General features: G+C 38.6%; 1 long non-coding RNA gene across 1 annotated transcript; it reads left to right on the forward strand.

The window, feature by feature from the left end:
• The first annotated feature begins 4,248 nt into the window (after nucleotides 1-4,248).
• LOC130996249 (uncharacterized) lies at nucleotides 4,249-6,678 on the forward strand. The gene is made up of 4 exons (XR_009092462.1): nucleotides 4,249-4,727; nucleotides 4,938-5,240; nucleotides 6,090-6,315; nucleotides 6,466-6,678. It is a non-coding gene; the product is annotated as an uncharacterized LOC130996249 (long non-coding RNA).

Consider the following 6,678-nt stretch of genomic DNA (forward strand, 5'->3'; position numbering starts at 1 on the left):
TATTCTATTTTTAAACAATTAGAACTAGGTAATTTGAAACCCACCCGCATGGGTTTGCAGCTCGCCGATAGGTCTGTTAGATACCTTCGTGGGATAGTAGAGGATGTTTTGGTGAGTGTTGGGGGATTGATTCTTCCCGTTGACTTTGAGGTTTTGGAGATTGGGGAGGTGCACGAAAATGGTATAGAGCACACACTGCTATTAGGAAGACCGTTTATGGCAACCACTAACACTTTGATCGATGTTAAGGATGGAACTATTAAAATGATGGTGTTAGGGGAGTCTGTGTCTTTCTCTGTGCATGATAGTCGTACAATGCCGTCTGCAAGTTTTACTAATGAATGCTTATTTATAGATGATATTGATGGCTTGGTCGAGACGGTATTTGTGCAGGAGCAAGAGTGTGGATGTTTTTGCAGGATCAGCCGATATGGAGAAGTTAGCTCGAGATGCCGACATGATGGAATGGGGTACGCTGCCTTTAGATGAACCTGTGGGGTCCAAGAGACCCAAGTTAGAGTTGAAGAAACCCCCTGAAAATCTCAAGCACGTGTTCTTAGAAGAGAAAAAGGAGAAGCCGATGTTCAGGACGGCATAGCTGTCTCGGGAGCAAGAAGGTGTGTTGCTAAAGGATGTGTTTGACCCTGGTGTAATTGAGTTGTACATTGAGAATGCTAAGGAGAATTTCAGAGTAGACGGTCATAGCATGAAATCCTACTATGGGCACTTGAGTACTCCGATGGTGGTGGAGTCTCAAGCTCTGCACGATCCTGACTGATGATCAGAGCTGAAGTCGGGCTGGCGACTTTAAAACTAGCACTTGGTGGGAGGCAACCCATTGTTGATTTGGTTTAGTTTTTGTTTTTCTTGTTCTTTGTTTTCCGTTTTTTTTTTTTTTTTTTTTTTCCTTGTCTTTGGTTGCTTGTGCGGATGCTTTGATTCTTGGTGTTAATGTTTTTGTTTCCAACACTGCAATTCCACTCTGACTAAGCTGCCATCGCTGAAGAGAGCCACCAGCTCTGAAATGCCAGCGCTGAACTTTCACTCTGACGTTGCCACCAGCGCTGACATTTCTACTCTGCCAACGACCGCAAACCCAAAAATTTTCGCCGCCTCTCACAGTGTTTATGCTTTCATCGCCTATCAGGGATGTTCTTCTAACTCTACTTATTTCTTTTACCCTGAGGACATGGCATGCTTTAAGTGTGGAGGGGGTGTCTTGTTTTGCGTATGCTTTCAATTGGGCGATTGGTCCCTTTATGCTTAGCTTGCTCTTGGATACTTGCAATTTTTTTATGAATTTGTGGAAGAGAAGATGGTTTTCGATGTGATTTTCGGGTTTGTGAATGAATGGTGGTTATTCTTGTTTTACTTTTGATATGTGTTTCTTGTTTGTGCAAAGAATTATGAGTTTTGTTGCAACACGATTGTAAGTAAGTAAAACGTGATTTGTCCGATAGATGCTAGAAAGAGTGTTGTCATTGTGATTCCCTACGATCGTATCCTTATCTGTGAAATCAAAATGCTGGACGAATTGCCAGCTCTGAAAAGGCCAGCTCTGAAAATGGCAGCTCTGAGTCTCTGCTCCTCTAGTCTAACTATGAGCATGGGAAACCACGTGAAATGACTTTGGATTACATCCAAATGGTTTTTTTTTCATGAATTATGGCTCAACTGTCCAAAACTTAAGCACCAAAGTGTGAAAAATGGAGATATTGATTATAAAGGCGATCACATTAGGGAATTTACTTCTAGCGGAGAATTGGGTCGGATCGAATTACTTGCATTACTGTTTTGTTGCTTCGTAAACTTTACTTGCATGATCGAGAGATGTGTGTTGATTGAAAATTTTTGAATTGACTTGTTGAATGTTTGGATGGAAATAAGCATCGTTGAAACCAATCTCTTCCTAGGATTCATACTGATTTTGCTTGAGGACAAGCAAAAGGCTAAGTGTGTGGGGGGGGGGGGGTGATTAAGGCCTAATTGTTCGTATTTTAAGGGTTTGCATGTGTGTATTATTTTAAGTTAAATATCCTGGAAATTGGTGCGTTTATGGGTTTGTTTTATGCTTTGCAGGAGATTCTGATTTTATAGGTGGAAGAGTGTGATGTTGGAGATTATGGGTCAAAATTGCGTACTTAGGAGCAAAATGGTGTCCAGAGCTAAGTCCGCGCCAGAGCAGAGCTGAAATGCCATGCTAGAGCAGAGCAGAGCGGATAGCTCTGTACCAGAGCAGAGCTGACTTCATAGTCAGAGCTGACCATCTCCAGAGCTGAACTTCACTATCAGAGCTGAAATCTCCAGAGCAGAACAAACTTGTCAGAGCATAGCTAAACTCGACAGAGCTGACTTACGCGCCAGAGTAAACACATTCCAGAGCTGGGAAGAATCGACAGAGCTGACTATTCTCCAGAGTCAACATATCCAGAGCTGACTTCCAGCTCTGCCATGACCGCCAGAGCTCGCTAATTCCAAAGCTGAAGTCAGCTCTGGCATATCTTTCTAGAGCCGCATACTTTTTCCAGAGCTACAATTTCTCGCCAGAGCTAAGATTACTTGCAGACGCTACAAGAAAATTGAGTATACATGACACTGCATACATGACGCTTTTCAGTAAAAAACGTCATGTATGAGCGCCATTTTTGAATACATGAAATTTTTAATAAAAAACGTCATGTATGTAGTGTCATGTATTCTATACATGACGTTGTGCTGACACTTTTAGAAAAAGCGTCATGTATGAGCGTCGTTTATTCATAGTATAAATGACATTCATTACAAAGCGTCATGTATGTGTGTTAATTTAAATGCAATACATGACGGTTAATCAAATTGTCATGTATGTTGTTCAACAAACTATCATTAATTTTATTTTTCTTGACATTTTATATAAAATGTCAATAAAACAAATGTCATGTATGTGCGTTAAATTAATTGCTATACATGACAATTATGCATATCATCATGTATGTTAATATAAAATTCGTCATTAATTATATTATTTTTTACATAAGCTTTAAAACGTCAAGAAATTAGTAAAAAAAGTCGTCATATATTTTTTAAGAACGCCAAATTTCATTAATTATATTATTTTTGATGCAAGTTTTAAAACATCAAGAAATTAGTAAAAAAAACCGTCATATATTTTTTTAAGAACACCAAATTTTTTATTAAAAAAAATTCTAGTTTTTAAAAATGCCAATTTTTTTTATTGAAAAGCTAAAATGGTCCTTTTTTAAAATGCCAATTTGTTTTATTAAAAATCTACATGACCGAAAAATAGCATTTATTTTAAATTGCCAATTTTTTTAAATGACAATCTATATACTAATATTGCCAACTCATTAAATAATACTGACTACTAGGGATGTCAATCGGGCCAGCCCACCGAGTTTTCGGGCTAGCCCTATCGGGTTCCGGGTTAGTCGGGTGCGGGCTAATCGGGTTGGAGATTTTTTCGGGTTGTAAATCTTCAACCCTAACCCTAAACTTTCGGGTTTCGGGCTAGCCCATCGGGCTAATCAGGTTAAAGGCGTAAAAATAAAATTATCATTTGTATTTTATTATTCCTAATGATCTAATGTATAATGTATAAAATATACATAGATATTAAAGATATAAATTATATAGCAAAGCATGAAATGTAAAAATATAAGATATTCAAGATTACATAAACAAAATTATATTAAAATGAGATAGTAAAATTTAACATGTATCAATGCACTAGAATCAATCTGGATTATTACTGAATAATTAGTGGATTTGCCATCCACGTCTCATTGACAGAAAAGAAAAAAAAAATGGTATCACTTTAAAATGAGATACTAATAATTAATTTCTAACTAATGAGATACTAATAATCAATTTCTACAAAAAATCCGTAATTAATTTCACTTTTTTTTAACGAGATTGCACACACACACACATATATATTCTAACTGATTAATTTCACTTTTTTTAATGAGGCTACATATATATATTTAAGCAAATACCATAGATCTAAACATAGCAGAAGTTGTAACTGGATGCATCAGTCACAATTCCGTCAGCCCACCGGGCCAGCCCATCGGGTTTTCGGGCTAGCCCTATCGGGTTCCGGGATAGTCGGGTGCAGGCTAATCGGGCTGGAGGTTTTTTCGGGTTGCGATTTTTCAATCCTAACCCTCTAATTTTGTCGGGTTATTCGGGTCGGCCCACGGGTTTCGGGCTGCATTGACATCCCTACTGACTACACTAAACAAATTTAAAATAATTCAAATCGCGCCCCTTCTCTCTCTTACACACACCAGCCTTCATTCAAAAATCAAAACCCTCCCATCTCACACAATCGCCACTCCATTTCTCCCCCAGATCGGAGGGGTTTTCAGCTTAACTTCAATTGGACTTCTAAATCCTAAAAATCGAAGATTAATCGGTGAAAAACACTCGGAAAAATGTATATGGATGATGAGTACGAGCGGGGAGACAACGGTGAGGATCAAGGGTACAACATTGGCGAGGAGTACGAAGACAGCGAGGGCGACGACGAGGAGGATATCACGCAGGAGGACGCCTGAGCGGTGACCAGTGCTTAATTCGATGAGAAGGGTCTGGTGCGGCAGCAACTCGATTCCTTCGATGAGTTCATCCAGAACATGATGCAGGAGATTGTCGATGAGTCGGCCGACATCGAGATCCGCGCTAAGTCGCAGCACAACCCCGACCACCAACCGGACTTTGCCGAGGTTGTTTAGTTCGCGGTTGTTCATTGCTTTTTAGTTTTGAGAAAATGGGTATGTTTTAATGAATGGGAGTGGTTCCGTGGTTAGGGTTCATCTTCATCCTCAATGAGAGTAAACTAATTCCTAGATAATTTTGTTTTTCTTATGTACTACTTGCTTCAATTTTAAATTGTCTAGATCATTTAAGCTGATTTGGCTCCGTTTTCTGAAAAGGAATTACCAAGAGAGATACAACAACCCTAGATGAAGAGAGTTGGCAATAGTCCGAGTGCTAGCACTGTGTCGAAATGCAATCACCCATGCCAAGTCTGCAATTCATTTCTTATTTTTTATGTTGATTCCAATCCAATCTTATTAATCTGTTCTGTACCATTGTGAATGTGATTGATGGTAATACTACGGTGGCAGTAAGAGCATTCGATGTGAGCTTCTGCTATCGGACACTCACAAAGGTGACACCCCGAGGCTGCTCTACATTTACAAGAGATGGGCATATTTCATTTAAAACTATCAAAGGTAAATTCCATTTACACTATCAACCATTATGTATATGTAGTTCGTGTTATATGTGTGGCTGTGTGTGTGAAATGGAAGATGGAGACATGGAGTCCTATTTTTTTGATGTTTCTAGGAGAAGGGAAGGTTGATTTTAAGAATAAAAAATGTATCTGAGATGTAGCTTTGGTTTTCTGTTATACAATGCTGATATTCTTGCTACGAAAGGGATTGGAAGGAAAATCAAGAAATGTGATATGTATATATGGTAATGAAGACACAATTTCTACTTGTGTGTTCTTTAGTTTCCAGTGTATAATGTTCTTGTTCATGTTAATATTTGTGTTGAATTGAAGCTTTATGCATAACTTAAAGAGTATTCAGGAATTTGAATTGTGCGAGCACAAGCATCCTTGAGGTATCTTTTTTTTTTGGGTAGATCCTCATGCATATTCCTGTTCATTTCATGGTGAAAACTTGTGATTGCAATCAGTTAAACCAATTTGAGTTTCTGTTGAACTTATATTTAGAAAGGAGAAAAATAGAAAAGAAAATCAATCCTTCCTTCTTGTTTCGGGCAGCTTGATGTAATGCCTCTCATGGTAGAATCATCTTTTCAAAAACATGCTCTCATTGGAATTACATTCTTAGGAATAGTATGAGTTCCTCGTTTCACCCCCGTTTTGATCAATCTTAGATGACAGAAGTGGAGAGTGGTGGATCATGGATGAATTAAGTGGAAGATGCAATTGTCATGAGTGATTTTCTTATGTTTGGTTCGAAAGTTTGTAGTCCATATATGGATCATACTGAGCCAAGTGTATTATTGTGTTATATTAAGCATTATTTTCTATGATGGTGTATTGTTAGGGGCATGAGTCTGCATCACTGCATCAACCTACGGTTTCAAGGCCCCGAACCAGGTTTGCTTTGTCACTTGGTATAATAAGAAAGCAGCAGCGAGCTCTCAATCAAGAATCCCACCTCATAGCATTGGTGGAAATTCTTCTGAAAATTCTAGCTTGTTGCTGGTGAAGCAGATTCTATTTGAATCGAACAGTATGGATAAAGAAACCATGTTGCATTGGAAACTAAGGTAATTAATGACTAACATTTTGCATTAATGATTACTTTCTTTGAAAACTTCACAAGATATATAGAATTTGATTGAAATGAAATGAAAGTGGAATGCTTTTGTAAAGCATTCACGTTGAAGCATATTTAACATTTCCTTCCCTTTTTCAAGGATACACATTCTGAACTTGAGAGTATAAGCCCTGACAAAGTTGTTGAAGCCCAGGAAGGTATGGACCCGAGGAAGAGACCTTAAACTTGTGAAGGTGGAAGTCGGGTGGCTTCATGAGAGGCTGGAGCTGATATCCAAGGCTAGGCAGATGTACGATGGGGTTTCGACACTCGAGGCTTTGAAGGCGAGAAGCGTCGGGGTCATCTATGAGAA

The sequence above is a fragment of the Salvia miltiorrhiza genome, chromosome 7, assembly GCF_028751815.1.
Source record: "Salvia miltiorrhiza cultivar Shanhuang (shh) chromosome 7, IMPLAD_Smil_shh, whole genome shotgun sequence".
NCBI lineage: Eukaryota > Viridiplantae > Streptophyta > Magnoliopsida > Lamiales > Lamiaceae > Salvia > Salvia miltiorrhiza.